This window comes from Nyctereutes procyonoides, unplaced genomic scaffold, assembly GCF_905146905.1.
Source record: "Nyctereutes procyonoides isolate TBG_1078 unplaced genomic scaffold, NYPRO_anot_genome, whole genome shotgun sequence".
NCBI classification, from domain to species: domain Eukaryota; kingdom Metazoa; phylum Chordata; class Mammalia; order Carnivora; family Canidae; genus Nyctereutes; species Nyctereutes procyonoides.
This window is the reverse complement of record NW_026575131.1, coordinates 20636971-20656582: the sequence shown is the minus strand read 5'-3', so window position 1 is coordinate 20656582 and position 19612 is coordinate 20636971. Positions and strand designations below refer to the sequence as shown.

The 19612-nt window shown below is 39.2% G+C and overlaps 1 protein-coding gene across 8 annotated transcripts in view; it reads right to left on the bottom strand.

Moving 5' to 3' along the window:
• The window catches only part of FOXP1 (forkhead box P1), a 582432-nt gene that overhangs the window by 388098 nt on the left and 174722 nt on the right, over positions 1 to 19612 (bottom strand). The gene's annotated exons all lie outside the window — the stretch shown is intronic.

Sequence of the window (19612 nt, the reverse complement as noted above, 5' to 3'; positions counted from 1 at the left end):
CTGTGTGAACCATCCAAAGAACCAAAGAGAGTCCAGTGTTCTTGCTCACTGGGTGAAACTTATGGAAGATGAAATCTCCAGAGGCACTTATTTCAAAGATTCCATCCAATGACATCTGATGGGCTCTGTAATTACAAAACATTACAAAACTATTTCACATGGATTCTGCCATGGGATCCTTACAAACAATAATTCCATTGTAGAGACAAGTAAACTAAGGCCAGGGACAGCTAACTGGTATGGCTGAGTTCCCAAAATCTACTGTACTAAAACAACTGGTTCTCCCCCAAATGGGATATATATGGTTCTTGGTCCCTCCACATCTATTTCTGGAGGATATTTGAATGTTTTCACCTTAGTCCTCAGAGTTGTGACTCATGTCTTAAAATATGTGCCTTAAAATTACCAGGCACACTAGTTAACATGTTCTAAAGCAATGGTAGTTTAAATTAAGTAATCACTCAAGTTGGGGAAAAACAAACCTGGTTCTGAATTCCAGTTTAGCCAATTATGAAAAATATCAACCTAGAATTTGCAAACCCAACTGAGCTTAAATTATGGTTAGAATTTGTTCTTCCCCAAAATAAGGACCAAGAAAAATGCCACCACCATCTTCAGCTTCCAACTTCGTATAAATTAGTTCTTGGTTTAGCTTTTAAACTTTTTCTCTGGCCCCTCTGATGGCATTGCACTGTAGCCTTCTCTCATCACATAGACCACATCTAAGAACCATGCACTGGAGGATGGCTTCTACAGGTCACACACATTCTCCAGATGTAGAAGCTGATGTAAGAAATAGAAAAAAAAAAGTGACTGGGGCAGAAAGAAGGAAGGACAATGACAACTATCGTATTTATTATTAGCCTTTTGCAAAAAGAAACTTAAAAGTGAGTGAAATGCAGAAGAGATTCTTCCTTTTTCATTCTTGAAATTCATAAAAACTGCAGGAAAAAAACAAAATGGCGAACGGTTGAGCAGGTGCAACTGAACTGATGTTAAGGTGTTAAAGTGTGTGAGTCAGTGTTTCCTGAGTTTAAGCAACTTTAGGGGACTGACTGATGTGAAGTCACCCAAATTCTGGTCTTATATGAACTCCATGCACACCTCCTTTCTACATAAGAGAAAATTATTTCAAAACAAGAAAGACATCTAAAGTACAGAAAGGTGAGATGGCTGTTTACAGCACTGGTGATTCCCAGAGTCAAATGCCCACTTCCATTGAACTCCAGAGCTTAGACAGCCAGCAAAATATAATAATTTGAATACTTTTTATTTAATTAGGTAAATAGATAGCACACAAAGGGGACATTACTTTTTATATACCATGCACTGTGCTCAAACTATTTTTGCAAAATCCCATTTAACCCAAAGGATCTGATAAACTAGGATACTTTCCATGCCTGTAGTGAGATAGGTGCTTCTTCACTTCCACAGTCAGTGGGAAAACTAAGGCTTAAAAAGATTAAATAACTTTCCCAAGGTCACAAAGTTACTAAGTAACATAGCCAAAATTTGAAACCAGATCCCTTTTCCCAACTTGGATAAATTACTTAACAACTATACTACCACATTTTAGAACATATCAGCTAATACTCCTGGTATAAGATTTCCTGATTCATGTTGATCCTGGAAAGTAAAGCAACTTGAAAAAACAACTTTGTTTTAAGAAGCTTGTTTTGAATTAAAAGTCATTTTTTGTGCTGGTAACATGAAGACTGATTACTTTTTAGGTTATAGTAATAATTACTACCTTATGAATGTTCCATATAAATGTCTCCTCAGAATTTGGTGTTTTTGTCTATCATAATACAAAGCTTGGAAAATATACAAATGTCGATATCAGTGAAATTCTTCTATCTTCCAAATCTCTATCTCAAATGATGAGATGAAGCCACACTGGTCCTCATCTTCTACTAAAGAATCTCATCAAGAAATAACTCAAGGATTCCTATCCAAACTGTACATAAAGTGTAATCAAGAACTACCCCCCCCCCAAAAAAAAAAGAAGAAAAGCCTGTGTTGGAGGCTGAACACTGAATGAATTCCCATAAATGGAGAGAAGGTGATTGGATGGAGACACTATTCCAGGTCACTAACTTTCCTCGTTCCTTCTGCCAGGAGAGAAGGAATACTAACATTAGAAACTTCTGGAAGAGAATGATGTGATATACAAATACCAAAGAAGTCAGCACAGGGAGAGGAAGGGGTAATATGCAGTATCACACTGTGACAGTACAGGAAAAGGAGAGACAGTAATGGGTTGACTGGCAAAAATTAAAGATTTGCCAAATTCTGGTCTCAGAAGTTCTTCTTTTGGGTAATTTGCTCCTTTATCAAAAACAGTCATTTTTTTTTCACCCCTTCCTTGCCTATTGCTGATCTTGGCTATTTCTAGATGTGATGTTGAAAATTCTCCCTTTCTCTAGTTCTCCACTTATGTGTATTTGTATCTCTATCTTCAAGTCATCTGTGTGAGGTTTAGAACACAGCAGAACAAACTGACAAAGGCAACAGTTCTCAAACCTCTAGACTTAAGCCATTCTGATGATTTCACGTGGTATACACATGACAATATATTACACTGAACTGCATACTTGGAAGTTCTCCTTCCAGTTCCCTTTCATACCTTCTCATGATGTCAAGGACAAAGCCTCACCTGGGCCCTGGTCTGATAGCTAATACACACTAATGTGTATTTTTAACAAATAAAGAACCTCTCCAGCCCAGTACCTGAAGCAGAAGTAGGCAAGAGAATACAGAGAATTTTTTCCATGGGTCAGCAAATTATAGCCCATAGGCAAATCTAGCCTGCTGTTGAGTTTTGTAATACCTATAAGTTAAAGATGGCTTTCGTATTTTTCATGATTGAGATTAAAAAATCAAAGAGTAATATTTCATGTGAAAAAATTACATGAAAATCAAATTTCTGCATCCATAGCTTTACTGGGACACAGTCATGACCGTTTATTTATGAACTGTTCCTTGCTGATTTGGGATTACAATGCAAGAGGTGAGCAGTTGCACCAGAAGCCATATGGTTTGTGAAGCCAAAAATATTTACTACCTGGCCCTTTAGAGAAAATTGATGCCAACTCCTAGGTATGCCATCATTCTGTTCTTCATTGTATTTATTTGAGGTTACCATCAGGCTCTAGTAACGGATACTGTTTTTTTTTTTTTCCTTTTAAGGGATGATGTAAAATTTCCTTTTTAAATGGACATATTCTAACAAGCAAGGGGACTTCAAGGGAGATAAAAGCAAATCAAGTATAGGGGGGTATTTAGACCCACATTAGAAAAATGTGAATAATACATGAGAATGGCCAAGTTTGGAAAAGAATCAACCATGGAAATGGGTGCAGGCAGGGATATAAAACTAAAGACTATGTAAATAAGACATCCAGATGTAGCAATCTGTCTTCTGGGGTGGCAGAGGAGTCTGAGATGTGGATCCCTAGTGGACAGAAGGTCAGGCAGGCTACCCAAGAACATCAGGTTGGCCAGCCTCGTCATGGGGAACAGTGGATTATTATTTTACAGCCAGAAGACTCTTCTGCATTGGCCAAGAATCCCTAGCCTGGCAACTGGCTAAGAGACAATCAGTCCAAAACAACCTAGGCTGCGTAAATCAGGTAAAACAACAGCCATCAAAGTCCAAGAGGCTCAGCATGAGTCTAGGCCAAAAGCTTGAGACCAAGTATCTCTCTGCACTGATAATGTATGCAGGATGACTGGGAGAAGATTCCCGGAGCTTCCTTTACTCTAATGGAAATGTCTCCCAAATGCACTGAGCCTGAGAGACTTCCTGCAACTTAGGATAAGTTCACATTACTATTGATAACACTCCACCCCTTCAGTGTTTGATACACACAGTGTTTATTCTTTAACAATAAGGTTTCCTCAACAGCTTGGCTAGTCTTCTTAAAAATGTCTTCTTGTACAATGATCTTCCATTACCACATTCGTCTCTCATTACTCTTGAATATGCATCTCTTCTGCAGCCTTTCAACTGTTTTCCCCAAGACAGAATTGTATTGTGGTGTTCTACGAACAACAATTTCTGTTGTTGAGTCATAGATACTATCGTAGCAGTGTTAAAAATTCATCATCTTTTTCTTTCCATATGATTAATGTTTTTAAAACAAGCTAGTAAAACTTAAAACTTACCATATCTGAAAAAAAGAAAAAAAAAAGGAGGACTTGAAATGCTGAATTTTAAACTCTGGAAATAAGACGAGTACAACTGAATGTCATCTTTTCCACATCTGCACAGTATTTCAACTGGTCATCACTTCTTAGGTGAATTACACTTAGTTTTATCTGCTATTGACTCAGAAGGCTGAGACAAGAGGTTCCCAATTTTTTTTAAACCTCGATGATTTTTATTAAATTCTAAGCATGCCTACCCACACAAAGTTTTCATACTTGTTAAGTATTAATTAATTCATACAGAATATCTACCAAATTGCCAATCAGAGCTCATAGATTGAAATATTTAGGGCCAAAAGCCAAAAAACTTGATGGTTTGGTTAATCCCACAAGTCTTATCTCATGCAAATGACTGAATTAACTTTAGGCCTTTTGAAACTTAGGAAACAGCTCAATGAAGTGTACATTTTAAGCTGTTTACACAGCATCCTTTCCTCCAAATCTCTCCCAAATGTAACCAATGGACAGTTGGGGAATCTGGCCATTCTGGGGAAGCTGACTCCACCCTGGCTCCAGTGGTGAATAAAGTGCCACCTGGGATATGTCAATTAACATACGTACCTCCCTGGCCAGTGGGCAGGTATAACATGCTGGAAAGCACTCCAATCAGAGTGTCAAAAAAATTTCTGATACTTTTAAGAAAAGATCCCCTTTTTCTCTCCTTCTTGGCATTTTCAAGGAAACCTATAATTTAATAATTGCCAGGCACTATCTTACAACCGCAAATAAGGCCAGTCTGATAGACCAACAACCCTGGAAAACAGCACAGAGAGCTGGATCAAGTCTCTTAGAGTCTACCTACTAATAAGGACTTGCCTGTGATGCTGTTGAAGCCTGCCTCATTTAGACTTTCTGTTGCTTACAACCAAGTTCACCCTAACCCAAATCCTGAAATATTCAGGGATTATATTTCACAAAACCCTGGGATTCCAGGACCCCAGGCACTGGTTACCACAACTCTGGTGATGTAGTAGATCGGTTACATTTACATGGGGTATCAGAATGTACAAAGTAACAAATACATGTTCATTTCAGGGTTGGTAGATATTTCTCAGAGTGTTTGTAACTCCAGGTCTGGCATGTCACTGGGAAAATTACAAAAAATAACATCAGGAAATTGCCCGATGGCCCTCCTCCAATTATAAGACAGCCAGGCTGGCTGACATGATTATGGTACAGTGCCATGAGGAGATGAGTCGGCTCCAGGTGGTTCACTCACTGCAAATGCTTTCAGCTAGCTCTGCACCAAAAGGCACCACTTTACTCCATTAACATCCTTAACTTTCAAGGAAGGTAGAGAATTCATCCCATAGAAGACTTGCTTTAACCATAGCATATGAAGTGGGAAACTTTATAAGCAAGGTTAGATGATTAAAGGAAAAACACGCATAAAATGATGTTAAATATTCCTATAAGCTAGGGCATCTGTGAGGCTGAGATTTTGTATGTGTGTGTTTGTTTCTGTTCTGTCCCAGGATCTGGAGGAGAGAGACTATTGGCCTGGTACAAGAAAATAAAAATTAATGGGAAGAAAAGGCTGGTATTTAGGGCTTGTGCTTCAAAGTCCTCTGTGCAACTCAAGACACAACCTATTTGGTTGATTTAAGGGGAGAAGCTGAAAAGAATGGAGTTTGATGGACAGGGCCAAAACTGGAATAAAACCCTAACATGTTTCTCTATGCAAAGTCGTCTTAGTTTTTGCTCCATTTGGAGGAGAAGAAAATGAGGTAGTTTGTACGCAAGTAGATAGGTGAAAGGTGATCATTCCACCAGCGAGCAGCTCCTTCTTGATATGCTGCTTGAAATGTGGAAGAGAGGGCCCCCAGGAATCGGCTTCAAAGGAGATGCTGAACACAAAGAGAAAGCTAAACTGCTGTTTTTAAGAAATATAAGTAGGTAGCAGAAAGCAAAGAGGTGAGGAGAAAGAAGAAACAGGAGGGAAGAGAGGAGAACAGAAGAAGGGACAAGTTAGGCTTTTGGAAGTCATGACCTATGGAGAAAGCAGTCCAAGGACAAATTTAACAGGGGCAAATACGTATTTTAAGAGCAGCACTGTTGAACACTTGATTCTAAACTTCTCTGATACAAACTTCCTGGAACTTCCTCAACTCCCATGTCCTCTGTGAGTTGTGTGGAAGGAAATCATGAACAGGAGCTAACTTCCAACTCTAAGAGGAGAAAAGAGAACAGCAGTGAGAAGAAAGAATATCGAGAGTTCTTTAGCCAAAATCAATCATGAAAATGAAGTCTCCAAGAATCCTCATTGGAATTCCCATGGGGAATAAGATAAAGGCTCAAGCCAATTTTATTAGAATCTCAAAAGTCAGGGTGACCTCAGTTGATTAATGACTTTTCAAGCCATTATGACAAAACCCTCAGTAACATGGCCAACTAGAGACTCCCAGGAGACACATGAACGATATCCCAAAGTTGACACTGGTGCAAAGACCTGCACAATTTTGCTAAATCTATTTTCTTAAAATGAGTGTCACCACCTGTAAAGGATTCATATGAATTTCACAGTATCGGCAGTATGAGCAGTGGGTGGCACCGAAGCTTTTTAAGGTGCTACAAACCATTCTAACCCTTTAGTAAATGTCCAACATAAGGAATCAAGACAAGAAGTAGAAACTTAAGTCTACCAACGTGGGAGGGCAAGTTTTGCCGGGGTGACATTTTATAGAACCCTGAAAGGAAAGCACTCTGTGGCAACTTGAAAAGGGGGTGGGGGGAGCACTATCTCATTCTCCAATCAATACTACCAAACAGACTTTAGCAATAACATTTCTTTGGTTGTCGGAAAAAAAAAATTAAAGACCTGGAAGTCTTAACTATTACCATTATTAGTAATTAAGAGGAGGTAAGGGAAGGAAAAAAAATTCTTAACCACACTCATTGGCAAAAGCAATGAGCTTCCCATATGCATTTTAGCAGATGAATGGATTTTCAAAGAAGAAAAATATCACCCCAAATGAAAAGTTAACACATTTATTGACCACACTCTTAGCCCATATTTCACAACATAATGGTAATCTTGCTGAATTCTGTAAAATCCTATTATAGATCATTTAGCATTTACTATAGCATTTAAAGCAGCCAGGCTTCTGTGTTGGAATGCATTTGGGGGTGGAGGGTGGGTGGGTATACAATCCTGTGTTGGGCTGAACCGCACACATTCTAGAAGGAAACTCCATCTTTCCTCTACTGCCCTCAAGTTGTAGCACCTTGGAGCAGAATCCTCCCAAGTCGGCCACTCATGCGACAGACTGATACCTAGCCTCTCCCCACTTGCTAACTGAGGTGGGAAAGGCTCCCAAGTATACATATGTGTGCTTAAGGGAACAGTGCATGCTCAAGATACATATACAAATACACAGTGATACATATGAATGTATATAGGAATACATATATAAATATGTACATGAATATGTATACAAATATGAATATGTATAGGTATGTGTCTGAAGCGTGGCCTACAAATCTGTCATCTCCAATGTGCAGAAAGATTTTTCTTTATCTCATAAGGCTGACTTATTTCCTGATCTCCTTCTCCAGCCAGTCTTTCTTCTCCTCCCCCTAACTAAATGTACCAGTCTCTCTCTATATATATATATACTTCTTCTCTTGGCTTCCAATCCACATCTCCAGCCCAACTACCTTCCCAAGGTTATGTTCAATGTGTATTTCATTATCTCCCAGAAAGATTCTGCCTAAAGTTAACTCTTGCACCTAACATGGTATCCAAACCTCTGCTCATCTCTTCCCAGCCTGTCCCTCTCCTTTTTTGGGGAACATGCTGGGAACACTGAATCTCCATCACCTTCATACCAAGTCCGGTGGATAACACTTCATGACTTTTTATACACATCCCTTCCATTATCATCTTTCCAATCTTTACAACTATCCTACTGAAGACTCGGATTTCAGCTCGTCAGAAACACCACAATTTCCTCTAATTTGGGCTCTTCACTATATTCTATAAAATGACAACAAAAGAAATATCCCTGGAGCTCCACCCTGATCAAGAGAGAACTGTGCTCATAAAAACCCTGATTATGCCCACTGGCTGTGTAGTCAGAATCGTCAAAAGGCTGGTCCTGGGGACACCTGGGTGGCTTAGCGGTTGAGTGTCTGCCTTTAGCCCAGGGCGTGATCCTGGGACCTGGGATCAGGCCTCATATCAGGCTCCTTGCAAGGAGCCTGCTTCTCCCTCTGCCTATGTCTCTGCCTCATTTTCCTCTCTCTGTGTCTCTTATGAATAAATAAATAAAATCTTAAAAAAAAAAAAAAAGGGCTGGTCCTTGAGTCACAAAGCCAATTGGAAATCATGACTCCATCTCATTACTCTGCCTCTGGAAAGATCGCACACCCCTTCCATGACTCAATTTCCTCACCTGTATGGTAATCTATGGATAATAATAGTACCCACTTTGGATTCATATAAGGGGTAAAACAGAATGAACTGAAAATCACTGTGCTTGATACCTTACCCACAGCAAATGTTGTCTGCTATTATTAATATTAATTAATGGTACCAAAACAGATCACTTGCTTATGAACCTGAATTTGAAGTTTTCCATGGTAGTACGTCAGCTACCCTTCCAACTCATTTTCGGTCTTCCCCTTTATGAACTTTACGTCCCAGCCAAAGGGAATTATTCATTGTTCTCCTCAAGTACCAGCTTTTTGGTCTCTGTTGCTTATTCATTCTGTCCCCAAGAACCAGAAAACCACATTTCTTCCTCTAACCCAAATATCTAAAGTTTACCTCTTCGGGAGGCTATAGCTTAACTTCTCCGTGGGGGTAAAGAAATACCTCACTTGCCTTAACTCTTTATTCCTAAGGACAGCATCTCAGTATGATCTTACGTCTTCTCAAAACTGCCTGCAGCAAGGTTAAACATATCCTGAGCTAGGAGTCCCATAAGCAAGGAATGAGGTAGAGGTGAAGGAATCAAAAGATCACCCCCTGTACACGATGGGGTATTGTGCACTTCTTGCAGTACTGAAGTCAAACACCAACTTAATAACATGACCACTTCCAAGTTAGTAAACATATCACCTTGTCTTGGTAAAGTTAATGTCAATATGATTAGAACAATCAAGGATTTTATACCTAAAATATCTAAAAGTATACCTCTTTTCTTTTCTCATTATAAATAAGCCTTTTAGATGCGTTAGTAAGCCACCATGAGAACAAGTTTCAGCTGCCAGTGAAACCACCTCATACCTAAATGACTTAATATTGCCTGTAATCTGCCTCTTTGAATTCGTATTATTTATTCCACAGAATATATATAAACCCCTTACAGGCGAGTGGAGCAAATGTATACCATTTCTTGAAAGTGACATACACATCTGTGATTATTACACATTATCAGCTCAATAACCACACCCATGTCATCTTCAAATGGTATTTATTAAGGACCCATATGTTCCTGCTGCATGGCAAAAACAAAGCTGCTGTTCAGTTCAGCTTCTATTTATTTCAACGTCTAATGCTCTTAAGAGAATGGGTGGTTCTCGGTTATTGAAAAAGTTTGTAACTGTCAAAACAAGAAACTGACTTGGTTATAGTCAGAGGCTTATAATGCCAATACCAAACCAATGCCAGAACATACACTAACAACAACAACAAAAAAAATTCCCTCAATTTTTCTGCCTGAAAGTCTGTTTCCGTGCATTGCCTATATATCCAGCCAATTCAAAAGGGATGAAAAGTAAAAATCTTTTGCTGTCATGTAGCCAATCCAGCCAGTGGATTTCCTTTTCTAACTTTATTTTTTGAATGTCCTGTAGACTCATCATAAATCATTTCCAATCTAATTCTCCTGCTTCCCAATTTTAACTGTCGGCCTTATTTAAAGAATTGCCTCTATATTTAACAGATTCCATATCCATTCTGAGAGCTAGTAAGCTAAAAAAGAGTGTGTTGTTCTAAAATGCATCATTCAACTGCCTGACTCTTGAAGCAGCTTAAATGTTCAACGTCCAATTGTCTTACCTAGCAGTGATTTTAAAACTACATATATGACTTTCCTATAATAAAGAGAATCACAGTTTAGCTCATGTTCGACACCTAGGTTTCAGGTGAGATGACTTATCAATGCACAATCTCACAACCCAGCCTGAGTGCACAATACTTCATCAACAACAAAAAAACACAAGTGTTTAACAGAAAACACTGCAAGTTTTCATTTTGTGTGAAGATACACATTGTAACCACGGGCACTTTTTTTTTTCGACCAGTAGGCTATTATGCCTTTTATTAAAATTAAAAATTAAATAAAGTTTCCCAAAGCACAAGGTAACAGTTGACACTTAGTTGCTTTCAAGAGTCCTCTGGGGAGAAAAAGGAAGAAGAAAAAAATGCAGTGGCAGTTACAACAAATTAACAACATATAATAAAAATGCCATAAACATGCGGCATACGTCATAAATCTAATCAAGTCTACAAGGCGGGCAGATAAAAATGATTAACTGCCACTACCCTCTAAAAGAAAAGAAAAATTTTTTCCCTTGTTATTCATCACAGCTAATGTTCTGACCCTAAATCTAACATGTAGATCGAATGATCTTTATAGTAACACACTGTACCAAGGAGAATGGCCTTTTCACTTCCTATTTTATTTTCTGAGAAACCAAGAAAGCACAAATGCTAGTGCCACTTTTTCTTTAAAGGTCTGGCTTTTGGGGGTGTTAATAAAGGTTCTCAGAGTCTTTATCTCTTTTAATAGAAAAAGAAGTAACAATGACAACAACAACAAAAAACCCAATTGACAGGACAAAAATACAAAAATACTACCTGTCTCAAGGTAACATTGTCCCTATTGACAGGACAAAAATACAAAAACACTACCTGTCTCAAGGTAACATTCAGTCACTTTTTATTGGTTGGCTGCATTCTTTCCTGATACTGATAAATTACCAGGTCAGCCAAGGCCTCCAGCCAATGAGGAATATATATCCTTAATCTGGAAGGTGTGGAGATGAACTTCAAGAGAAGGAAATGTAGGAAAACTGCAGCTTGCCCAAGAGGTAGGTTCCGTGGCATAACAAAGGCTTGGATAACAATCACCTTGACAGGTAGCAGGTCTGAGAATGTTTCTTAGAGTTAAGATTCACCAGACAGATCCCCTGTGACAGGAAGGGTTACCTGGAGTGAGGATTAGCATGCTGACGTGTAAAAAAATAAAAAATAAAACACGTTTTTTTTTTTAAAAGCTAAAGAGGTTCAAATGAACAAACTCCTACTTGTTCCTCAAAGGAAAAACAAAGAGCTTTCAGAAACATCTCCTCTGAGAGATGTAATAGAATATGAGTAAATTATAACAATTAAAAACCATTAAAGATAGAATAATTGAGAATACCTGTTTGGGTAACAATGACTTTCTTGAATTCCTCATAACAGAGGGTCTATTTTTAATCATCCTTTCTGCAAAAACTTGCATAATTTAACAATAATTGCAGATTTTTAATTTTTATATATCCACAAGAACATAAAGTGAAAACCATAAATTATATACTAACTCCAGCTGTTATATGTTGGCATTTTGTCTTTAAAAAAAAAAAAAGTTCAAAAATCTGTTTCCTTAAACCAAGGAAATGTGGGAAAAGGCCATCCTGCCAGTGGAAATCTTCAGCAGCAGAAAGCTCCTGCTGCGGTTTCTTGCCGAGGCAGCAAACTCTACTGAAAGAGAAGTCGCTGCCAACTCAAATACTGTTTGCTTTCACACCCAAGAACAAACTGTGTGCATGGCGGAGGCATCCGAAGGGCTGGGAGCAGCTGGAGAGGACTGCAGAAAGGTAACAGTGGTGTCAGAGCTACTGTAAACTGGTTCTCGCGTTTCTATCAGCAAGTTAGCATCCCAGAAAACAACACGGTGCCTTCCCCGTGCATCTCAGCAGCCCTCACTCAGTACCTGCCTTAATCCAAAACCTCCTCTTTCCAAGTCCCCCAGCCAAGGGACTTTTCAAAGAAATCACCCAGACAGACAAAATACACACTCCTTCAGTGTGCTTCTAGGGCCAGCAAGGTTCAGGTTTAAGTGGGAATGATGAGAAATTTCCCTATCTCAGGGCGACATGCAACCTGCTTTCCCTGTAAGCAGGAAATGCAAAGGAAGTGTTCACTCCAACTCATAAACCAAGGGCAGAAAGCTCTGCCAACGCAAATATTATTACTCCAAGGGTTTTCTGCTCCACAGACCCTCCAAGTTACCTGTGTGCCCCCAAGGATGGCGGTCACTAGGGATGTGCCAGGGCGAGTCAAGGATTCTGTAGGGAAGAGAAAACCACTCAAGCCTCCAAAAAAAGAGGCTTACACCATGATGACTTTCTGTTCTACTTTCAAGTAAACAAAGGCCAACTTCTTGTTGGGTTAGTACCGTTTAAGCCACAAATTAAAAATGGCTAAATAAGATTTTTTTTAACTTTCCTTTTCCCATAGTGCTTTGAAATAATAGTTAGAATTATCACGCAGTTGGTCAAATTGGTCAATTTCATGTTATGTATATTTCACCACAATAAAAGAAAAAAAGTATTGCGCAATGCCATGGTGGCGAAAAGAAAAGAGCCCTCCGTCTGAGACAAGCTATCTGTTATGAAATTCTGCCTCCCTGCGCCTGGCATGCTGCAATTCTAGAATCAAACACAGTTAATCATTTTAAGGAAGAATCCTTTCCAAGGTAGAAAATCACAGTGTTTCTTCGAAAACCCCTACTCCATCTACTCCCCCTTTTCCCCTAAACACTGTTATTTAAAACAGCTCACAAAAAAAAAGTCCTGGGTGCAACACATGTATATGGAGGAAATGGTGACTCTGTATGAATGGAAGCTCTAAATATTCCCCACCTATAATAAGAAAGTTTACCTAGGGCGAAAATATCACATATTCCCAATTCCAGATTGGACCTCGTAAGGATTCAATATTAAGAGTCAACTTTATTGACTTCCCCTAGCTTAAAATTAGAAACCTTTTTCTTACTGTCTTAACCACCCACACCTACTGCCCCCACCGCAAAAAGTTTGATGGTTTAGACACAGGTTAAAAAAAAAAAAAAAAAAAAAAAAAACCTGTCCAACTAAACAAAGACCTCCTTTCTTCCCAAATAAAAAAAGAGTGTTAAGATTTTGCCAACTGTTCCCCCAAGACACAATCCTATAGCAAAATCTTCTTGCCTCCAGGATGATTGATGTGATGTCCTTCCCCTTTGTCAACACTCCCTACCTTGTCTGGTCGCTGGTGAAAACCAGGAAGCCACAGACACACACTTTGGTCTTTTGCTTGTGCGGGCCTCAATTCTCCAATGCCAGGCTGCTGCCAATGTCCTTGCAGCCAATGGTAAACAGGCCACAGGGTTCAAGTTAACTGCAGAGCGTTACCACACTGAACATCTGGTCATGAATGAACGGATTGCCCACTAACTCTCAGCATTGGGCAGCTGATGAAAAATTCAACATTTTCCTTGTTGGCACAGTTGTTTTGGAGAATTCTCTAGAGCTTCCTGAATTATATTAAGAAAATTTCACTGCAGCAATCTATATCTGTGAGAACAGCTGGTGTTGAAAGGGATCTGCTGCTCTCTCTCCGTGCTGGGGGACCTCATGTTGGATCAGGACAGTTTTACTACATTTGTCCTTGAAAACTTAGCCTTCGCTCGGAGGTACCGGGCAAAGCAAATGGCAGGAAAAGCAGCTCCCGGTTGCTGGATTCCACACAAACGAACCTCGTAATTCAGGGTGAAAAATCTATTACCCAGCTGAGAGGACAGTTACACCGAAACGGTCCATGACAAAGACTTGTCTCAGAATTTCCCTTAGAGAAAATATAACCAAATGGTCATTGAAACCATTGCTGGGGTCTGCAATCCGGTTGGTCCCGTGACCACGGGACATATTGTGATGATTTTCAGTACAAAATAATAGTCCTTGACAAAACCCAGTGAGATGCCAACATGTCCAAATATTAGTTTTGCACCACATGACGGATTTTAAAGTTAGCTAAGTCTTTTATTAAGCCTAAGGATGACACAGTTCGAGCAAATCACACATAATATGTTCTATTATGTTCAGCACTGGGAGAAGCCACATTGACAGAAGTGGTCCGTGGATGCTTGAGAAGAGAAATCCTCTAAAAATATAGCAGTCGCATTTAAAGAAATTAACTTGTTAATGGATATATGTGATATATTATTATTCTTTTTTGCTGAAAAAAAAAAGGAAGTGGTAAACTTAAGTCAAGCTAAATTTAGGCTATTATCTATGCAGCATAAATTTCACTTCTGTGTATAAATGCTAACTTGCATATTTCTCCATGGTAACTAAACTATGATTAAAACAACAGTGAAACCAGCCTTTAAAGCCACCTGTTTAACTAGGAACAACCTAATTTACAAAAATACTTAAACTTTGGAAATTTCATGGGCATCTCTATCACGCTTTTCCCGGTAGAAAGCTCACTTTTCCATGAACACATAATTGCAATGTACTTGGCCTGGGTCGCGATCATTCTTTTTTTAACTGGTGTAATTTTCCCATGTATTGTTCACTCTAACATAAGTGGTATTTAAGATTATAAAGAAGACAACTCTAATAACTCTTTCCAAAAAGGAAGTGATTTTACCGCTTGGAAGGGATTAATTTACCTAGAAAGTATCTCACATTTTACAAAAAGAACTAACGAAAGGAAATTCCACACTGAGTGACGATTTGAGATGGCAAGCCACATTTACACTAGTTTTTTTTTCTTTTATTGAGATAGCCTTGTAATTTACTAATGAAGAAATGGGCTATTTTATTGGTGAAATTAAAGAAATAATTATAATATGTCCAAGAATAGTAAAAATGTAGGTATAAGCAATATTTTCTTATTTAATTATAAAACATAAAAGTAGATTTGAATGTGAATCATTTTGAAACCTTAGAATTAGGTTTAGAATTTAAATACTGAAAACCCCTTGAAGTTGAAACATAATCATAATAGGTCAGGTTTGGTGTGAAAATCATGACTCATGTTCCTGACACATATTCAGAAATGCCTCATACTAAAACTTTATTATAATCAAAAATTGATCCTCAGGTTTTTTGTTTTTTTTTTTTTTTTGGTCTCCTGGTCTTTACATGATGTAATGTCTAAGGCCACATTTCACACTGTTAAGTAATGATGACTGTGTGAGACTCATGATAAAAAAAAACCTCATAAAATGTCACAATTTATAATTTTATGTATACTTGCTTCTCTAATATCACATACATTTGCACAGTGGATGCTAATTAGATAACAATGGTATTACTATAATGTCTATAAAACCTGCCTTTAAAACCAAATTCTGTTAAAAATAGTCTTTTCAAGCTGACATAGCCCATTTCCAGGGTCATATTTAAAATAATTAGCACCATTGCGAGTAAATGTTCTAATAAAACTCTAAAATGACTTTCTAAGCAGAATGCAAAATTCTCTAAAACTTAACAATAAAGTCTTCCAGTAATCTGAGATCATCTTTCCAAGGGATGTCTATGAAATAAAAAAAGTATAAAATCTTAAAATTCAGATTCCCTGGTGCCACTTACATGGCTCCTAAAACTAATCTTAGAAAACCCTTCTGATGGAATCTGTTATCCTCGCTGATTCCTTGACACATATAGACATCCTGCTGAGCAGAGCAAGAGCTTCTAAGAAGTGGATGGAGACAAAAGCCTACTCCTCCATCAAAAATGTCAACTACCTAGACCCAATTTCCACAATAATTACCTTCTCCCAAAGAACATCATGTAAACTGCTCATCTCCACAAGCTCAAATCCAAGGTGACCAGGAGTTATTTTTGAAAGGCATGGAATTTCTGTCTTATAAAAACTACTGTGATCCTCTTTAAAGACAAGTCTTTAAAACTAACAGAAACCTTCCTTTTGAACTTTCCCATATTTCAAAGTCAGTCCAGATAAGAGATAAGTAATCTAGGAGACAGAATGCCATAGGTGGGACCCTATGCTCTAACATTATAGATCTTGAAAAAGAGTTATCTGTGAATGTGAGCCAATATCTAGGAACTACTTACTGAATAAGGTTACTATAGACATCATGAATTCATCTGCTAGATCTCTCCATATGTAACAGAAGAACTCCTTAATGGATAGTAAAATACATTTTTACTTTTTTTAAATTAGATATTTTTAGCAGGTAAGGTTATCAACTGAGGATTAGCAATCACAACAGCTACGTAGTATTTGCATATGACTTTGCATTTACCCAGTAGTCACTTTGAGCCCCAAGTCATTTCAACTTTATACTAACCTTGTGTCAAAAGCATTATCAATCTATGATGATAGGATTCATTGGGGGAAATGAAATATCTTGGCCCAGTAGAGCTGAGATTTGTCTTGAGACTCCAATTCCAGTGCTCCATTTGGATAATCCTTCTTATTTAGAGAACTGAAGTGGATAAATCCAGGTAAAATCATCCATTTTCTTTCTAGTTAGTACCCAGAGACTGCTCACTTGACTCAACTATTTAGTTTATGACTATACAGATTCCTGGTTCTCTTTCAATTTGAAAATAATAAAGCAACAAAGCTCAGAGATAACATAATCATGGTTACAGAGTCCAAGACCAGGATCCAACTAATTTCTCTCTGCAAATTATCTTATACACCTCATTCCAACTACACTGGTGTCCTTTCTGTTCCTCAAATCCACGAAGCAAATGACACCTAAGGGTCTTAGCACTAGTTATTCCTAAGCCTGGAAGGCTTATCTTCCACTCTCCTCCTGGTTGTCTCCCTCTTGCCATTCAGATCTCAGCTTAAATGTCACCTCCCCTGAGAAGCACTCCCTGGCTACCTTGTCTAAAGTGGCCGAGAGGCAGTCTTATTCCATCGCCCTTCTTTCTCCACATAGCACTTTATCTGACACTGTGCTTTGCTGTGTTTAGGATCTATTCCCTACTGGAATGTGAGCCACACAACAGCAAGGTTCTTGTGCGGTTGTAAACAGTTACACTCCCAGGGCTTCCAACAATACCTGGCATACAAACTTTTTTTTTCCTTTAAGATTTTATTCATTTATTCATGAGAGACAGAGAGAGACAGGCAGAGACACAGGCAGAGGGAGAAGAAGGTTCCCCGTGGGGAGCTCAATGCCGGACTCGATCCCAGGACCCCAAGATCACGCCCTGAGCCAAAGGCAGATGCTCAACCACTGAGCCACCCAGGCACCCCTGACATCCAAACTTTTTAATAGTTATTTGTTAGGTAAAGGAACAGACCATATCCCACCTCACATCAGACCCCAATAACATATCCTCCCTTTCCAAAAAACCCAAGTCCCTCTGATATGGTCAATGTTTCACAAATTTTCTGCATGAATGGGGGAGGGGATTCTATTTACAAATTACTTGTCTGCTTCAAAATGTGTTTTCAATGCTCTGCAAAAGATACACTGTGTAAGAAACATCTTTGGACCACTGGCAAACAGAAATGGGTTACAGTGGGGATCCCTGGGTGGCTCAGTGGTTTGGCACCTGCCTTCGGCCCAGGGCACCATCCTGGAGTCCTGGGATCAGGTCCCACGTTGGGCTTCCTGCATGGAGCCTGCTTCTCCCTCTGCCTGTGTCCCTGCCTCTCTGTGTGTCTCTAATGAATAAATAAATAAAATCTTAAAAAAAAAAAAAGAAATGGATTACAGAATCCTTAGTTTGGTTATACAAATCCTTTCCATGTTAATCAATCATTCCACGTACAGGAGGAAGCACTGAGGAGAAGCAGCAGCCAGGGTTTCAGTGAGGGGGAGGCAGTGAGCAGAGTTGTGTCAAGGCCTCCCTTCAACTCTGGTACCAGGCTTTAAGAAACTTTGAGCGCGGCCCATTACAGCATCAAAGCACAGTGACCATCCTGCAACTTCAGTGGAGCACTAACCACAGAAGCAGGAGGCTCAAATGAGGGCTGGGAGTGACCAGAAATGTGAGGTGCGGTGACTGCAACAATACCTAGTCGTGACTGAATGCTCACCTTGAGCCAGGTACCCAGGAAGCTTATTCTAGACACTATCACATTTAATTCTCACTTCAAGCTAAGGAGGTAAGCACACTATTATCATCTCATTTTTGCAAATAAGGAAACTAACTGAGCCTGGTAAGTTTAAGTAATATGCTCCCTGCAGGGCCAGGATTTGAACCCAGAAGTCGGAGTCAAAGCCAACGTTCTTATCCCATTGGTTTGTGGCCAGGGAAGGCAGGCTTCCTAACAAGTGTTGAATAAAGCCTTTAGAAGCCAAAGTCAGGTATGATCAGGCCTGAGCAACCTGGTCTCAAGTAACAGATGTTCTGGCACAGTAAAGAAAGTCAGGAGCTTAAAAGTCACATGTGGTTACAACGAAAGAACATATATGTATGAGCAGGGTCACCTACAAAAACTGTGGGGTCCAGTGTAAAATGAAAATGTGCACCCCTCATGCGAAATTATTAAGAATTTCAAGATGGTGGGGCACCTGGGTGGCTCAGTCGGTTAAGCATCTGACTTCTCGATTTCAGCTCAGATCATGATCTCAGGGTCATGGGATCAAGCCCCACATTGAGCTCTGCACACAACAGGGTGTCTGGTTCTTTCACTCTCCCTCTCTCTCTCTGCTCCTCCCCACACTTGTGCTCTATCTCTGACAAATGAATAGATCTTTTTTTAAAAAAAGGAAAAAAGAAGAATTTCAAGATGGTAACAGCAGTGAATTCAAACAAGGGCAGGGCCTTTTTGATCACGGGGCCTGGGTTGGCTATATGGGTCTCACTATCATGATGGCAGCCCTGGTTCTAAGCATTTATGTCTCTGAAACTTAACTCCCCGCATTTCTATGTTAGTCCTCTCTATTTAAGGGCTAATACATGAGTCATAAAGAACATGTAAATTCTAAATGAAAGAGACAGTCAAGGGGGAGAGAACACATGCTTATTTTTCTGACTCAATTTTCTAAATTGTCAAAGGGTTGGGTACGAGCCATCAAGTGGCAGTCTCTGGAATTACATGATGGGTGCCTGGGAGACTTTTGGAAGGGCCAGGACCTAACTGGATTCTCAGCCTCCAAACTTTAAATTAAGGGGACGGCAAGAAGCCATCTACATTGCTCCATTATTTATGTGGACAAGTATTTGCAGTTTGGGAAAGTTTTATCTGGATGGATTTCCTAGGGATCTCCAAGCGATATGCCGAATGCAGGCTACCGTCCAAGTGGTTCTTATGATTCATTCTACAAATACTTCCCAAATGTACATTATGTGTCAGGTAATATGACAGGACAATTCCTGCCTGCGTGGAACTTTCAGACCGGACACGGGGAATAAACATTAGGTAATATTACAAACACACATGTAATCACCAAGTCCGGTAAAATCTACAAGCACTATCAAGTCTGGACTT